Here is an 18,290-nt window from a genome sequence, read left to right as displayed (position 1 = left end):
AAGCACTTACTCTATTCCAGGCCGTGTCCTAGATGCTGAAGACCCACTAATGGCATGTTGTGGTTCCCACAGAGCTAATATCAGCAACACTGATATTAGCACAGTACTTGGCATGTTGTAGGTTTTCAATCATCTGTTGGGTAAATGAATATTATTTTAAAATTAGTATTCACTTTAATTTTTATTATCATAAAAATTTGCTTTTTACTAAAACCAAATTTTAATTTTTAGACTTAATTAAAACACAATTTTGAATCTCTGTCTGAACCTTAAGTTTAATTTCACTGAAGTCTTTTCAATATCATGAATCTTTGTGAAGTGAGAAACTTCTTTTTAGTATTGACTCTAGAAGAACAATGATAGCAGTTACATGTGTCCCACACATTGATCAACATATCTTTCCCTAAACTTTCTTCCAATCAGCAAAGGGCAATTTTTATCACATTATTTTTTCTTCAGCTTAGATTAAAAACTGGTTTTTACTGATAAATTTAGCTTTACTTAACCTCGCTTCTGTTATTGGCTCTGATCTGATCACTTAAAAAAATTAAGACTTTTTTAATGACAGCCAGTCTGAATAACTAGCTTTATAAAATCACATTGGACCATTACCTGATAATACTTTAAGACAAAAATGGAATTTCCTTACATGCTACTTCCAAAGTTATGTGCTTCAAAAGTCAATCCTGAAAGTGAAAAAAAAAGCTTTGAGAATGCTGTGTGTATGTTGTCTCATCCTCAGAGTCTTGAACATAGTAATGATGCTTACATTTGAGGATCTTTTGTGCATTAAAAATACTTCCACGTGTGCTTTTTGTAGCACCCTCATGAAATAAAAGCATGAATTTTTGAGTTAGACAACCTTAGGCTTACGTCCTAACTGGCCTCCTACTATCTGTGTCTTGTTAAGTTTCTTAACCTGTCTGAGCTCATTTCTCCAAATCAAAAATAGAGGTGATGCTACTTATTTAGGGAAGTTGGGGATTAAATTACATAATGTATGTACTACTCTTGGAACATCAACAGTTTTCAATACATTCTGGTTTGATAACAACCTTCAAGACAGAGAAGGAGCTGGAGTAATGACCAACATCATTACTTACAAAGACTTTTCATATGTTTAATAGATAAGTGTTTCCTCCTTACACATCCGCATAAGAAATGTTGTTATTTTGGTTTAATTGTCTAAGTCAAAATCTGTCTATGTGCCCCTACTCTCCAAGGAGGTAAGTAATTAAATCTCAATCACGGGTTTTAGTGTCTTCTTGCTCCTTATATTCTAAATTTGGATACTTATGTGGATATAGAAAGATGTGGGAGATGGAGTGGGCCTACTTGTTCTTATAGCTCCTTTTGCTGAAAAATCTACCTTCCATTTCCCCCTCTATCATTTCCCAAGCACCGATGCTCTCTGCAAACTTAGATGTGAATTTTCCTGTCCAGTGACCACATGCTTTGTTACTAAAGACTCTTGATGATCAGTTCTTGGTCTCCACGGGTATCTCATAAGGAATTACCCAACAAAGTATCCGCATATTTGGTATCTCCACGAACCACTAGAATCTGCCCTGACTGGGGAAATTTCTTCGTCATTGGTTTCTTCTCTCAGCACCAGCATTCACCCTGTTTCCTTTAAGGGTCTTCTCAAATTAAATCTGTGCAGCACTTACCACTTGTGTACAGTATGTTTCACTTTCTAATCTGAGATTCTCTGAGGCAATGGATCCAGAAGCAGCGTACTAAGACTTGGTAACTTCCAGGGAAAAGGGATGGTAGCCAGAACACTCATTATTGTGAACAGCCAGTAGCAGTAAAAATAATGTGTAATATACATGAACACAACAATAAGTCATCTGGTAAGAATTTTATTTATTTTTCCCATCACTCCTATGATATAAGTTCTTCAGGCAGCACACTACCCTCAATAACAAAAGAGATGTATCCTGGTTTTCTGCTTTGTGAAGATCTACCGTCTGCATTACTGCTTAGCTATTAGAGAGAAGCGGTCCTTTAGCCACTGATGGTTCTGACAAAAGTTCTTTGGGCAGATATTCACTTATCCCTTGGTCTTGAAACATCCAACACCAACCAGTTGTGTGTCTTATCCCAGACTTCCTCAGGTTGGATCCCATCATAATTCAGATCTCTCCTCTGGTCACCATTAGAAGCTCAACTCCTCATGTCATACATCACCAGGATTCGTCTTGCCATCTTCCTCCATTTTCTGACCCAAACTTTCTTTCCTTATAAGCTTCTCAAACTCTTCCAGTGTGCTTTCTGTCATTAGGAGAATTCTCTTTATCCTTTTGTCTTTCCCTGTTCTCTTATTCTTATTTTTCTAGCAGAAACCTGGATGAATTTCCTTTGGTGACATTTATTATTTAGGTCCTTTTGAATGGATGATTTTTTAAAAAGAGATCTGAAGTGATATTACCTTTATTTCACTTGCTTTAAGCCAGTCATGAAATTTTACAGTGATTTCTGGGGTAGGGACAGAAGGAAGGAGCTGTCAAGAATCACTGGGGCTGTGGCCCAGTCAGCCTGCAGAGGTGCAGGCAGGGTGGGCCCTCGTTGGGGCAGCGGGAGGAGCATGGACTGCCCCACCGGCAGGTAATGTTCTGAGAACATGAGAGCTGGTATGCGATGTCCTCTGCAGCTTCCCGCTTGTGCAGCTCAATCAGGCCGTCCGCTGTGTTGGCCAGTGAGTTGGCAATCAACTCAGCTGCCTTAGGGTTGCCCTCAGCATAGATGATAGCTGCCTTTTTCTGCTGCTCAGCCTTTTTCACCACAAATCTGGCCCTCTCTGCTTCCTGCAGAGCCACCTGTTTGGCTTCCACCACTTCTGTGAACTCTTTCCTGAAGGTCAGATGTGTCAAGGACATGTCATCCAGGATGAACCCAAAGGCGGCTGCTCGCTCCATAAGGTTGTCTGTCGCTCACCTTCCTGGAGACCAGCTCTCTCTGGGTCATTAGTTCTCCAGCATCAAAGCAAGCCACCACTGACTTGAGGATCTCAGTCATGATGGACGGCAGCACATGCTGATCATAGTCCTCTCCGATGCTGGCGAAGATGCCAGGAAGCTGGTTAGCAACAGGCCAGAAGAGGATGTGCAGTGTGATGTTGACATTCTGTAATTCTTTGCTACCAGTGATGACTGTCATTTACATGGCTGAGGATGGCAGTCAAAGATAATTAGTTTCTGTACCCATGGGCTGAGAAAGTGAGTCCCTTCCCCTACCACAGTGTCCTGTAGTCCAGGGAATCGGTCAAAGATGACAGCTCTGGGACCAGCATCCATATTATATAAGGTGGAGTTCACCACACCTCCAGTAACAGCTAAGGCCAAGCCAAACTTGCCGATGGACTCAAACACTTTGGCAGCCATGTTTTTCTTCTGCTGGACTGTCTCACACCTGCTTCCACTCTGACCTCCATGTGAATTCCCCAACTGATGATGTGTTTTATTCCTACCATACTTATCTCAGGGCCTATAATTGAGATAAATGTTTTACACTTACCATTTGTCTGTTTATTCAACACCTTTTTACTTCCTATCTCAGTCAATTCTTTGACTTCATAGAGACATCTACCCCACTTTCTAAGTCCCTACCTCCTTGAAAGTTAATGTTATCAGACTTTGCTACCATTAGCCCTTTCAGTGTTACCTGAATCTTTATTATATGTCTTTCTTTCTTCCTTCTTTTTATTATACCTTAGGTTCTGGGGTACATGTGCAGATCATGCAGGATTGTTACATAGGTATACATAAGCCATGGTGATTTGCTTCATCTATCCCCCTGTCATCTACATTAAGTATTTCTTCTAATGTTATCACTCCCCTAACCCCCCACCCCCAAACAGGCCCTGGTGTGTGGTGTTCCCCCACTGCGTCCATGTGTTCTCATTGTGCAACATCGATTTATGAGTAAGACCATGCAGTGTTTGGTTTTCTGTTTTTGTGTCAGTTTACTGAGAATGATGGTTTCCAGCTTCATCCATGTCCCTGCAAAGGACATGAACTCATCCTTTTCTATGGCTTCATAGTATTCCATAGTGTATTTGTGCCACATTTTCTTCATTTAGTCTATCATTGATGGGTATTTGGGTTGGTTCCAAGTCTTTCCTATTGTAAACAGTGCCGCAATGCTGCAATGAACATACATGTGCATGTGTCTTTATAATAGAATGATTTATAATTCTTTGGGTATAGACCCAGTAATGGGATTGCTGGGTCAAATCGTATTTCTATTTCTATATCCTTGAGGAATTGCCACAAAGACCTAACACCATAAAAACTCTAGAAGAAAACCTAGGCAAAACCATTCAAGACAGAGCATAGGCAAGGACTTCAAGACTAAAACACCAAAAGCAATGGCAACAAAAGCCAAAATTGACAAATGGGGTCTAATTAAACTTAAAAGCTTCTGCACAGCAAAGGAAACTCTCATTAGAGTGAACCGGCAAGCAATAAAATGGGAAAACCTTTTTGCAATCTACCCATCTGACAAAGGGCTAATATCTAGAATCTACAAAGAACTTAACAAATTTACAGGAAAAAAAACAACCCCATCAAAAAGTGGGCAAAGGATATGAACAGGCACTTTTCAAAAGGAGACATTTATGCAGCCCACAACCATATGAAAAAAAGCTCACCATCACTAGTCATTAGAGAAATGCAAATCAAAACCACATTGAGATACCATCACACACCAGTTAGAATGGTGATCATTAAAAAATCTGGAGACAACAGATGCTGGAGAGGATGTGGAGAAATAGGAACACTTTTACACTGTTGGTGGGAGTGTAAATTATTTCTTTATTTTTTGAAGACTTTACTATGTGGATAGCCGTCTCCCTCTACATCTTCTTAACTATTTACCATTCTTTGTTATTTAAAAATCCAAGTGGAAGCTTCAGCTAATACCTTGCTGTGTTAATCTGGGTCCTCCAAAAAGAAGCTAAAACAGGATTAAACAAATATAAAATTTATTAGGGGAATGAATGCTTTTGAGATTAAAAGTTGTGAAGGAACTCAAGAGAAATTTTGAGAGTCATCAAACTTTTTTGATGACTCTCATGTTTGACCGCAAGGGTGGAAAGAGGGAGAGAAGAGCAGTTGGATCAAAGTGACTTAAATTGCAGTTTGGTTGTAAGGAAAGCTTTTTAAGGACATCGGGGGAAGGCTTGAGGTGAAACTGCCTGTCAGAGGGTTCTTGCATCTCCCAGAAATGGGCCTGCCTTTTTATCCCTACTGCACTCAGTCATTGGTTGTGGGAAACCCATGGGAAGCATGGCTTTGGTGTGACATGGTGATGAATTTTGGTACACAGTAGCTGGGTTCATCTGCTAATTATGACCCCCTCAGCTGGAGATTTGTGGGGCATATTTTAATGGCTGTTATGCCTTTCTCTCAGTACTTTGACCTCCTTATCGCCAACAGTTTTTCTTCTACTCCTCCTTAGCTGCCAAGTCCCATGTTCACTTTTGTCATTTGACCTGGTTATTGTGAGAACCGTAACACCTCCAAAAATGATAAAAATGACTCATTCAATTCTTCAACCTCATAGAAACTTCTCATTCACTCTTATTATACTCATTTTTTCCCGATTAACTTCTTACTAAGTGTCCACAGTGCATTACTATGTTCAATCTCTTGCAATATCCAACTCTCTTGCCCCAATGTTAGTTCATTTTCTGTTTTTATAATAGAATGCCAGAGACTGGATATTTTTTAAAAATTATTTTTCACAGTTCTAGAGGCGGGAAAGTTCAAGAGAATGGTGCCAGCATCTGGCAAAAGCCTTCCTGCTGTGTTATCCCATGGCAGAAAGGCAAGCAAGCACATGAGTTAGAGAGAATGAAAATGAGCCAAATTCAACTTTTTATCAGAGCTCACTTCTGCAATAAAGGCATTAAACCATGCACAAGGGTGGAGCCCTTCTGGTCTAAGCACCTCTTAAAGGTTCCAACTCTCAACACTGTTCCAATGGCAATTAAATTTCTATGTGAGTTTTGAAGGGAAGTTCAAATTATAGCATCTCCTTCTCCTCTGTTGTATGTGTCTGTCAAAATTCTGATTGTGCCTAAATCCAACTATTCTCTTATTGTCTAACAGAACCTGAACAGCTGTATGTTGTGAAAACTCCTGTTTTTTTCTTTTCTTTTTTCTTTCTCTTTCTTCTATTTATTTGTCTTAAATCATGCAGACTTATAACCCTTTACCTACAAAACTCCAATGATTCCTCAATATTGCTTGACTATTTTTGCTATACTTTACTCTCATATGCTATAAAATGAATATTTTACATTTTCTCTTCTTTTTTCTCTGTATAACCTCACACTTTATTTTCAGCCGAAGCTCTTGTCTCATATTTTAATATCAATTAGATAAAAATTCTATAAACTTCCCAAAGCCCAATTTACCAGTCTTTCTATATCTTTACCTATACGTTTAGTCGTCTATTTATTCATAGCCTATAATATAAGATTTATGAGAAAAATAATCTTTTTTTGTTTACTGATATGCCTCTAAAGATGGTCCATAACCATCTTTACTCACTAAATATTTTTTAGATATATAGATCAGTCTACTGAATAAATGATTATTTATTTCTATTATATAGAAAGCTTATAGAAATACAGTGACTTTTCCAAATTTCCTAGATGTTACTTAAATTTTTCAGATGAGAATACTCAGGACTAAAAGGGCTGCTTAAGAGAGAGAGAAAGTGATAGAATATGGGCTGGTGAAATACTCTTTCAATGATCACATAGGTTTTTGCTATGAAATATGACTACTTTTGTCCTTTGAGAACCAGTTTTACTTCTGGAATCACAAATTATCATAGTCTTCTAACTTCTAATATTCTAAATAAGTTGGTTCTTAATATTTGGGGTGATTAACTTCTAAGAATCTGAATAAATCTATGGCTTCTAATTCAGAAAAATACACATTCACATACAGAAAAATTTATGTGAAAGTCAAAAGATTTGTGAATCTAATCAGGCCAATACATGACTATCCTCAGCACTGAAAGTGAGAATAAAATGAAAAGGGATGGCTTATACATTAATTCAGCTTGAACATAAGGATGGGAGCTTTGCCAAGGTTGGTTGGGATGGTCACGGTCCAGGTCTGAAGATAACAACCTGCTTAGGAAAGAGACTTGGAACTGGTGAGTAGACACATTGATGGTGGGATGCTATTAAGATAGATCAAAGATGCATTTAACTGGGTTGAACAGGAATTTGGGCAGGACTTCTCTAACCTTAAGTTAACTCAATTCTAAAATGAATAAGTTGGATTGTATGATATCTTAAGATTCCATTATGCCCTGAACATCTACGTCTACAGTTACTTTCACAGGTAAGGCTAAGCATATCACTTGATCAAGTGAAAATATTTCAAGGCACCATCAAGAAGAAAGTGCAGATTAATGGCAGGCCTTCAGTAACATGGAAGGCCAAGTTTGTGTTTGTTCCAGATAAATGTCTCGCATTATCACCCAGGCTGTAGTGTAGTGGCACGATCTCAGCTCACTGCAATCTCCGCCTCCTGGGTTCAAGCAATTCTCCTGCCTCAGCCTCCTGAGGAGCTGGGAGTATAGGCATGCACCACCATGTCCAGCTGTGTTTTTTTTTTTTGTATTTTTAGTAGAGACTAGGTTTCACCATTTTGGCCAGGATGGTCTCGATCTTCTGACCTTGTGATCTGCTGGCCTTGGCCAGCAGTGCTGGGATTACAGGTGTGAGCCACTGCACCCGGCCTTCTCTTTTATCTTCAGCTGCTTGTCTTCACCTAAAGAAGAGTAGCATTTCTCAAAGCCTCCTGTTGTAGCACTTATCATATTATGTGAAAGCATTCTGTTTATATATCAGTCTCCTTCTTAGAAAGTTACAACTTCAAGGACAAAAACTGTGTTTCCTAGGGTCACAGTCTTGGTTTCCCCAAAATCTAACCCTGTCCTTGGGGTATGGTGAATGGTCTGTATATGTTTGTTGAACCAAAGTAAAATGAACAGACACACGCACACACACACGCACACACACACACACACGAACAAAAAGGAATCAATTTAAAAGCCACACTTGTCAAATTTGAAAACAAATAAAATCTAAAGTTGTCATTAGGCTTTAAGTTATCATCAGCATATCATCATTCCAATACAGGGGCCATGAGAATATGGCACTGTCATGTGCTGAATCCTCTGCACCTATTTTAATGGCAAGAAAAGAGAAAGTATTTGTTCTTAGGTTGTCATAGGAGCATAGTCTGCATTTAGACCGAGAAGTTGTACCATATGTCAAAACAATATTTGGTAACCAAAATAATTTGTGAGTAAAAAATGAACCAAGTATGTTTCTGTAAACTTTTCCATCACCATTGGAACCAACTTCTTGAGCATTTAGATAAAAATATTACATCTTCCATAAATTTACTCTTTGTTAATTATATAACATTGTTCATAGATGAATAAGGAACAAAGCTGAAGCAGATAACAAGCAAAGAAAACATTATATTCCCATATGTCTCATGTTAAATATAGGATCATGGGGAGGTATGGTACTTCAGGATATATTATCACAATAATTGCTCTACACTGAGTGTTACATTCTTCTGTGTTGTTTAAGTAGAAACTCAACATATCCCTTTAAAAAATTAAGATACAGTCTGAATAACAAAATAATAACTTTCATAATGCAAGTTTAGTAGGTCCAATTACCTACTAAAAGTTAAGGTCTATTTACTGATTTGAAATTGAATGACTAAAAAAGTTTTTTTAAGTTATCTTTGGTGTTTTCATTTACCACAAAGAAATTATTTACCTTGTCTGAGAGGCTATGTGTTTGGTTTCGGCAGATTGATTATTTTCAAGATAGTTTCCCAACAGACCCTAGCATAAGAGCTCAGTCTAAATGAGATGAACAAGGAATGCACTTTGTCACCAGATAGAAGCCTGTGGTAATCAGCAAAGCCAGGTTCCTGTCATCAGGTGCAAATCACCCAGATAACGAAAATTCCTTTTGCATACTGTGCACCAGTTCCAGAAAGCATTAGTTAAAATTGGGCGAATTTTGCTCTGTATGTATTCTGTCAACCTCACTATGTTATTTTCTTAGTAGAAGATGAGGTGCTAGGATGAAAACGTTGGAGTCAAATAACATATTTTCTATATTAATAATCCTTAGGTCATTGCCATATTCAGAGCTGTATTAGATAATAACATTTAAAAAGCCCATTTTCATTCTGAGCAGCTCAGTTTTAGTAACTGTTGAATTTCACACCACCACCTCCTATCCCTATACAACTGCCTACAGGAAGCACAGAAACTTAATTATTGACAGACTAAATATTTGCATCTTGTGGAAACCAGAATATTCCATAATTTAAGAACTTAGCAAATATTTTCCCTAAAACCAGATTTTGTACTTTATTGTGGGTTGCATTTAAGAATAGCAGTATGAAATTTCAAACTGCAGTTGGGAACCTTTATCCTTTCCAAGGTCTGAACATGGATTGTTAGCTCTTTTTTCTTTTTAAAATGTTTAATCTTTGCCCACTTTTGCCATTTCTTCTTTCATGTGCGTGAAATGTCATATTGCAAATTGGTGAGCTGTTACCTACTATTTTCCTTCAATGTATGAGTAATTTCTGTACCATGTGGATGTATTCGTAAAAGGCCACCAATTAAGGTTATTCTGTGCACAAGGACCTTATTTAAGAACATCCATGATCAGATTTTAATTTCTCTTATCTGCAGCGCTCTGCAAAAAAAAAAAAAAAAAAAAAAAGTGCTTGATTAACCTCCTGTGTTGTGTAAAAGAATTGTTTTGTTTTGCAGGCACAAACTTTTCCAGGGAACTACAAACGATCATATACACATCTTTTGAGAAATAGAAAGTGCTATGAAAATTAAAAAAAAATTATTGTTATTACTTTCTTACAGCTTATAGGTAACCCCCATTTTAGGAATTATCTTTGGGAACCCCTCCAAGTTAGGTGTCGTGGAAACAACTCTGCCAGGACAAGATTTTCAAATCTTGTTTTTGTGTATCAAGACAAGGCTGTTTGGAAATGGTTCCTATCCCTGTGAGTGATAAGGGCTGAAGCTCGTTTTATGCTGTTCTCACGCTCAGTTCATTCAATAGCAGGGTTGCGAAAATGGCAGGGAATTAAGAAACAGAAGGTGGAGTTCAAGGTTCTGCTTTGTCACTTCTCTTCTGCATAAATTTGGGGAAATCTTGAGCCTGTTTGAGATTATTTGCTATCTGTAAAATGGGGATGAATATGCTTGCTTGACCTTGCTATTAAAATTAAAAGTAATCTAGGATTTTAAAGTGTTACACAGAATTGGTTATTACAAAGACTGACTTACCGGTGTATCGTTTTCATCAGAGAACCACACACCCAAACTGTACTGTTTTAATTTTACTGAACTGCATTTGGCATCTATTGACTAAACTTGAGGGACATGATAAGAAAATTAAAACCTTTTTCTATTTATCTTAGTGTAGAAAAGTAATTGGGGAAATTTTTATGCCTCGTACAGTGTCCTTTTTTATGAATACCTAGAGACATGACACATTTTTCTAAGAATATCTGAATTACTTTTAAACAACATCTTTATATGTTTATCTTTTAAGTCATATATAACTTACTGTGCTTTTCTCTTTACAGTGGCTTCTAGGCAGTTCTGAGTTAAATCCATTGTTTATATCTAGCTAAATATGTATGACTTTATAACATTTTACCTCACCAATGTCTTCAACATTTTATATTTGACTATATTTTCCTTTTCTACACTTTTCCCTTTTCATGTGCTATATGTTGCTTAAAAACTGCATAATTTTTGGAATGAGGTGATATTATATATAAATTGAAAATAATTTTTTCCATAAGATATTTGAGGTAGATTGCTACCATATTCTGAAGGCTTACCACATGTTAGGCCCTGTGATAAGTGCTATTATCTCTTTTATTTTTTGCCCCAACGTTATCATTTCCTATATTTTACAAATGATGATACTACGGCTTAGAAACAAGTAAATTAACTCATCTGGTGGCTCTCCTCTAGTAAATGAAGGAGATTGATTTCCAATATAGATTCGTGTGATTTAAATTCATGTTGACTAGTCATTGCATTATACTGCCTTTTATTGCTAAGTAAAATAATGTAACAAATGACTATCATTATTATTATTGGTGTAGAATTATCAAAGGTTTTTGATATAGTTGAATATTTAATTTTGACCAAAAGTATATACAATTAAAAAAATCGATGTTTTAAAACTCTATTATTCATATCTTTGCTTGACAATTTGATAGTGCAAGTGTTTCGCCACATCTTGCCTTTACTGCCAAGAATGATTTCAAGGCCTATCTCCATATGTAACTTGGTGTACAACCCAGGAGAAATGTATGCCTCTTACTGACATATGGGGAAACACATCCAACCATCCTTTCTTAGAATGTAGCAAATACTTCCTGGCACTTTCTAACAATCTTCTGCCATGCTTTGTTCCTTCAGGTTGTACTTCAAATGCTCTTTCTCTTTGTGATCTTCAAGTGTTATTATCCACTTCCATATCTTTCTGTTTAGTTGTTTAAACAGGAAGGTTCTATCGAGTCCCTGCTTTTTTGGGCACATGATAACTGCCCTTAAGAGGTCTCTTTTATTTCTAATTTTATATCCATTATTTTAAAGAAAGATTGAGAAAGTGCAGGCCACATGGAATCGACCAAAAAGTGTAAACAGTAAGAACTTGGCTTGGGATGATATTTGCTATCACAATGAGGAAGGCATTATGAAGTTAATAATTTCTGAATTGGGTTTATATTGAAAGGAGGGGGTGTCCTGAGGTTGAGGTGCTTAGAACCATGGAAGGGTTTTTCTTCCTATCAAAGCCTTATAACATCCTGCCACACAGCAAGTTCTTCTCAGAAAAGAGAAGCAATGTTCAGAAAGCCTCAAATGTCCCAGGTAAAGAAGTCATTTCCAGGAAAATTGGTAACTACAGGCAGTTATTTTTCGGAGAATTAAAAGAGACAAGATCTCCATCACTTCAGCTTTTGAACATATCTGTGAAGGAACTAATGGGAGCAGGAACAGCTGGAGCCATAAGTAATTCATAAAAACTCAATGTGGAGTGATCATGTTGAGCATTGTATTCAGAAAGAATGAAATGCCTTTGCAATTGTGCTATCATTCCAGTGCAGACTCACATGGAATAAGGATCAGGATGGCACACAAGGGATGATCTGTCAAGGCTACTACATCAGACTGTGACAGAAAAAAAGGATAAGAGAAGAACAAATAGTGAAAAATTTTTTTCTTAGCCAAACTTTTGGAAATGTTTCAACACATTCTTATTGAAGTATAATTAGAAGTGAGTTTCTGTACCTGGTCTTTTATTTTTTACCATTTGTTTTTGTGCAGAACCATTGTATTCATTATGTGATATAGGCATAATTCCGAGGGCTGTAAACGTTTGGAAGGTCTACAAATACACGTGCAACCTGAAAAATGACTTAATAACTCTATAATGTGAAAAGAAAACTGCAAAAACAAAAGGAATTAATTCTCAATGAAATGTCCATAAAGCATAACATTATTTTATTTATTTCACTGCAACTTAACTGCTATGTCTTAATGATAGTTAATAAATAACAAAAAAATATGAAATATTTATTCTCAAGCAAAATTCTAAAAATTCTAAAACTTTTACAATAAAAATATTCCTAATGCATGATGTAAGCATTACAAAACATGCTTGATATGATATGTAGTGAGAGTTTTAAAATTAAGAGAGCCTCTTGTCTAGGATAGTTGTCACTAAACAACTCATAATGGGTTTATGTACGTTTGTTTTCATTTTCTGTTGGTACATAACAAATTACCACAAGCTTAGCAGATTAAAACAGCACATTATTATCTCATACTTTTCCTGTGTTAGTACTTAGGACATATAGCTGAGTTCTTCAATCAGGTTATGGATGGCATGAGATCAAGGTGTCAGCCCAGGCTGTGTTCTCACCTAGAGACTTGACTCAGTTGGCTAAGATAGAGTCATCATGGGAGTGATATCCCATCATCTCTGGCGTATTATATAATCTAGTCAAGGGAATTACATTTCATCACTTTTATTATAATTTATAGACAAGAAATCACAGGTTCAGCCTACACTCAAAGTGAGGAGATTACATAAATTGGGAAGGGGATCACACATCCTTAAGAAACTTATTGGGGGTTATCTTAGGATGTGTCTGCTGTAATGTTTAAAGTTATGTTTTCTAAGGTTTTGTTATCTAGTATGGGTTCAGTAATTGTCAATTATTTCTTTAGTTGTCTTTATAAAGTTCTGAGATAAAGAACACTTTCACTTATGTTATAGATGACATTTAGAACCAGTTCAGCATGTAGTAGGTACAGAATTAATGAACTGCAAAAAAGATTCTTTTGACTACCGAAGATATATAAAAGACTTTGGGGAAAGATTTGTTCCAATTTGATTGTATTTCACATTCTTGAAGCATTTATGCTTCAAGTATTCTAAGAACATTCTCAGTAAGCTTAATTCAGAGCTTCTGAGGTCATAGAGTAGGTTCAAGGCTTTATAGTAGCAGAGTCTAGAAGGCTAAAAAGAAGGCATCAGTTAGGGCTGAAAGTAATATTACTAGTTGTCAGTGCATTCTGATACCCTTGCTGATCACTAACATTTAACTCCTCCAACGGATGTTCTTCTTTATCCCTGTTTTTCTCCTTTCCTCAGCTCTCCATCTCTCACGCTTTTTGTCTTTCTTGCTCATAACCTCTCTCCACAGTGTGGATTTTCTTTCATTTTATCATTTTAATTCTTCTAATATTTACTACATGTAGTCTATTATTCATCTCTCAGGATTATTACTTTCATCAATATCGAGAGAGAGCATGTGTGTGGCTCTGTGTGTGCATGTCTGTGCACATGTATGGTTATGTCAGTATATAAACTTGGTGTGTTAAAATCAGACGGCTTTACATTTGTGTGGTGGGGTATAAAGGCCTTTTTTTTTAAAAAATTTTTTATTGCATTTTAGGTTTTGGGGTACATGTGCAGAACATGCAAGACAGTTGCATAGGTACACACATGGCAGTGTGTTTTGCTTCCTTTCTCCCCTTCACCCACATTTGGCATTTCTCCCCAGGCTATCCCTCCCCAGCTCCCCCTCCCGCTGGCCCTCCCCTTTTCCCCCCAATAGACCCCAGTGTTTAGTACTCCCCTCCCTGTGTCCATGTGTTCTCATTTTTCATCACCCGCCTATGAGTGAGAATATGCGGTATTTCATTTTCTGTTCTTGTGTCAGTTTGCTGAGAATGATGTTCTCCAGATTCATCCATGTCCCTACAAACGACACAAACTCATCATTTCTGATTGCTGCATAAAGGCCTTCTTTCACACTGAGGTGGAGGAGTCAGGGTCACCTGAGCCATGGCTGGAGTAAGTGACGCCTAGGATATGCATGTCTTTGAAAGAGTCTCGGAACTCAGTGGAGCAAGGCGCTTTATTGGAGAGGCCTTCTTAAGATTTCACAGATGGAATAATTGAATTCCTGAGAATGAGGTGAAACTGGATAATTGTCAGAAACAGAGGAGAGGTTTTTGTGTTTTGGGGTTTTATTTGGTAAGATTCTCTGCCTCTTGGCACAGTGCTTTTAGGGCAGGACTACATATCTAACAGCAGTAGCAAATTTTAAGATCCAGGTGAGGACAATTAAAACAAGAGTCCATGGGTGATATTATTAGTTTAAGTCTATCACTCTGGAAGCCAAGTCATGAAGAATGCTATATGATGGATACCTCTATTGGCTGGCACGATAAAACATTAAGACGGTTGTATAAGTTCATGGCTCCCAGTTTAAATTCCCACTCTGAAGAAAGAAGCTATGTATATTTAGAAAATAGTCGCTTCTCTGTAGGAGTGCTTTATACCACAACCATCTGAAGAACTTTCAAATTCAGTATATTTTGGTATCAGAACAAATAAAACCACATCTTCAACAAGTGGAAATTTCTAGTCTTTTCCATTTTTATTTTCTCGTCTACCAGTGATTACAGATGTTTGAGCTAGCCTCCTCAGCTGAAAACTGATGGATTCAGAGCCAGCCACATGGTGTGCTCATATGATTTTTGCCATCTGTCTTTAAATACAACACTCTAGCATGTGTCTGTAAGTAACTTAACCAAAAAATTTCCACGTGGAATTACTAATCAACCTTGAAGTCCACATTTCCAAACACAGAGATTATGAAAAGATAAAGAACTAACAAGGGAAAAAAGATAATTCGTGTAAGGAAATAGTATAAAAGAAGGAAAGAAAAGTGAAAGTAGGTAGAGAATTAATTAAACAGCAGGAAGGAGATGGACAATTTCCAGAAATAATATTTTTCTACCACTTGAAGGCTGGGGAGCTTAATTTTCTCTTTTTCTGATAATTCGTGAGAGATCCTCTTCAGAGCTACTACATTTTATTGGTCCAGTTAAAAAATATTCATTATCTTGGAACAACTTAAGTCTGAAGATAGTTGTTTTAACCCTTCTATTAACATTGCATAGTCTTAGACATGACATAAGCTAGACTGTATTTTAAATGACTCTTTCACAAATAGATTGTGATTTCTCTACTTTTGCAGCTAAATTCAAAGTGAATAAACAGATCTTTGAAATGCATTAAAATTATCTTTATTCCTATATACTTACCTTTTTAAATAAAATACTTATTTTTTAAATAAACTGATATAATCATATTCAAACTTAAGGAGACCTGGCCTGATATGAGAAAAGCAGTTGTATCCTAGAATATCATAAAAAGAGCAGGATTCAGAATTAATTAAATCTCACTTCTACTTGTAAGAAGACTTCTAATCAAAAGCTTCTTTTTGGAGAGTATTATATTGTGCCATCAAACTTCAGTCTCTTTCTAATATGTCCTTGATATAGAACTTCCATTAAGGAAGCCCATATCCAAAATCTCCATTTAAAGTGTAGGTTTGTACAGACTATCTCTCAGACTAAGTGGGATTTTGGAAACTCCCCAATGCTGTTTCAGTTCTTAAGGGAACATTAAAATCAAGCAATATGCAGGCCAGATAATTCTTTTTAAAGGCAGAAAGTGCTTCCTTTATACCAATACTTTATTTTTTCAAGAAGCATTAGAAAGCATAAAGAGTGAATCTATATACTGCCCAGTAAAATTTGGTAGAGAACAAGGACATTTTCTTGTTTGAATTATGTTCATCTTTTGAAACACTTTATCCACAACTAGAGAGTAAACGCACATGCTTAGCTTGACTCAGAAGTTTTATAGAATAAGAACATATGTAAGATGCTTTACCTGTTATTGAAAAAAATATAAAAACCATCACACGAAGTCATTGAAATTTGACACTAAAGATGAATCCAGAGTCACAGTGAGAACCTCTAAATTGGAAGACTGATGATTTATCAAGACTGGATGTCACCTTTCAATGGCTAGGTGTCACTGAAGAAAAGTACCCGTAGCTCTAGAACACAAACAGGGTAAAAAAATATCGAATGGGAAAGTTACATAACACCAACAGTGAGTTATAAGAATGACATAGGAGCAAATGTTAACTCACTGATGAGTTTCTTCAGTAAGGTAAATTGACTTTTTTTTTTAAAAGAATTAACTTTATAATATAAAATTAGTCTTTGTAATGTGATAAATTGGAACACTTTAGACTATGAATGGGTAAATATCTAAAATAATCACAGAGTAAACATAATTAATTGAAATGAACTAAATAAACCCTCTTATTAAGCATTTTCAAAATTTAAAATATGGTAATAGTTTTGATGTTTGTTAAGAAAATAGCTAAGTCCAGATTTCTACTGTTTCTTAGAATGTTTCTATTTGTTGCCGCAAAGGTGAAGAGATGGACTGCCTCCATCAACAAGTGCTGTGATTGAGAATATGCTTTTCCATTCATCTATTCAATAAGGGAGAAAGAGGAAAAATACTTCTGAGTGCATGAAGGGAGTTATTAGATTGCTTAAATGAAGCAGTATAATGAAAGGGAAAGAAAAGAATTGGGTTAAGATTAAATTAGCTGTGTGGCATTGAGAGTAGTTCATACTCTCTGATTCTCTTTATTTGTAAAATAAAGATAAAAATATCTGGACAGATTGTTGTGATGAGTAGAGTGTTTGCCAAAGTCATCATGCAAAGTATGGCATTTATTTTTTTATTATTGAGATTCATATACCTGGAACTCACTAGAGATAAATAAAGATGTTTCTCTTGGATACTTTGAAATTACAGAACAAGAAAATCCACAGTTAGATCTCATTCTCCATATAAACAAAGATTAGCTTGACAACAGAAAAGAGCTTATATTACGTTTTACAATGAGCAAAAAGTTTGGGGCATTTTGTTTTATGAGCATCCTGTTATTTGGGACATTCTGGTTCACATTGCCTGCTGAACTTGGTTGGGCCAGTTAGTTGAGCCTTATTCTAGCAGAGAGGCAGATTATGAAATTAATTCTCAATTTAGTAGAGGAACCTTGGGGATGAAATTAATTGAATTATTCTATCCTGGCACATTTTTGAAGTTTCTCATACAAGATCAGAGAAATATAAAAAAGTATTTGAAGAAGACATTTTCGATTTTATTTGCCCAGGTGGAAGTATAAGAGCAATACTAACAATAAAAGGGGAGTCCTAAATAAGGCTTGCCATTAAATGGTAAGATTTAGGATTTGGGTGTAAATTTAGGTGTGAAGGGATGAAAAGGCTGTTTAGCCTAATTTGGTTTCCAGCAGTGGATCTGCTTCTAGATATAGCAAAATTAGTTAAGTCTGTATCCAGCTAGTAGGTTAGGAGACTAAATTAGTTCGAAATCAAAGCCCCAGATGAAAAATAAAGCATTTATCTCCTATTCCTTGTATTTTGTGCATAAATATTATCACTGAGAGATGTTTTATGGAGGGATGTCTGGTTATAGAAAGAATGTGGATTTGGGATTCCCATATCTCTGTCTACATGTTTACATGGATACATTATATATCTGTAAAATAAGCTTATAAAGTCTACTGAAATTTTTTTACATTATTGAGTGAGTCTCGTATAAGGAAGAGGTTTTGAAAAAATTGATTGTTCAATACAAGCCTAAGGTCTCTGGCGAGAACGCTTATGAAAATTGTTCAAAGAAGAAAAGATTGAAAGAAGCCTTCTTGCCCCCTCCCCTTAGGCCTTATTTACCCTTCTCTGCTTTACTTTTAAAATCTGAAGAA

The 18,290-nt window shown here is 36.3% G+C and overlaps 1 long non-coding RNA gene and 1 pseudogene across 1 annotated transcript in view; one reads left to right on the top strand and one right to left on the bottom strand.

Annotated features, from left to right (window-relative positions):
• The window catches only part of LOC144579774 (uncharacterized), a 116,318-nt gene that overhangs the window by 44,845 nt on the left and 53,183 nt on the right, over positions 1–18,290 (top strand). The window lies entirely within an intron of this gene.
• On the bottom strand, positions 2,470–3,435 carry LOC100389497 (prohibitin 1 pseudogene; annotated as a pseudogene).

The sequence above is a fragment of the Callithrix jacchus genome, chromosome 16, assembly GCF_049354715.1.
Source record: "Callithrix jacchus isolate 240 chromosome 16, calJac240_pri, whole genome shotgun sequence".
Lineage (NCBI taxonomy): Eukaryota > Metazoa > Chordata > Mammalia > Primates > Cebidae > Callithrix > Callithrix jacchus.
Note: the sequence above shows the minus strand (reverse complement) of the source record. Positions and strands in the feature narration are given on the sequence as shown.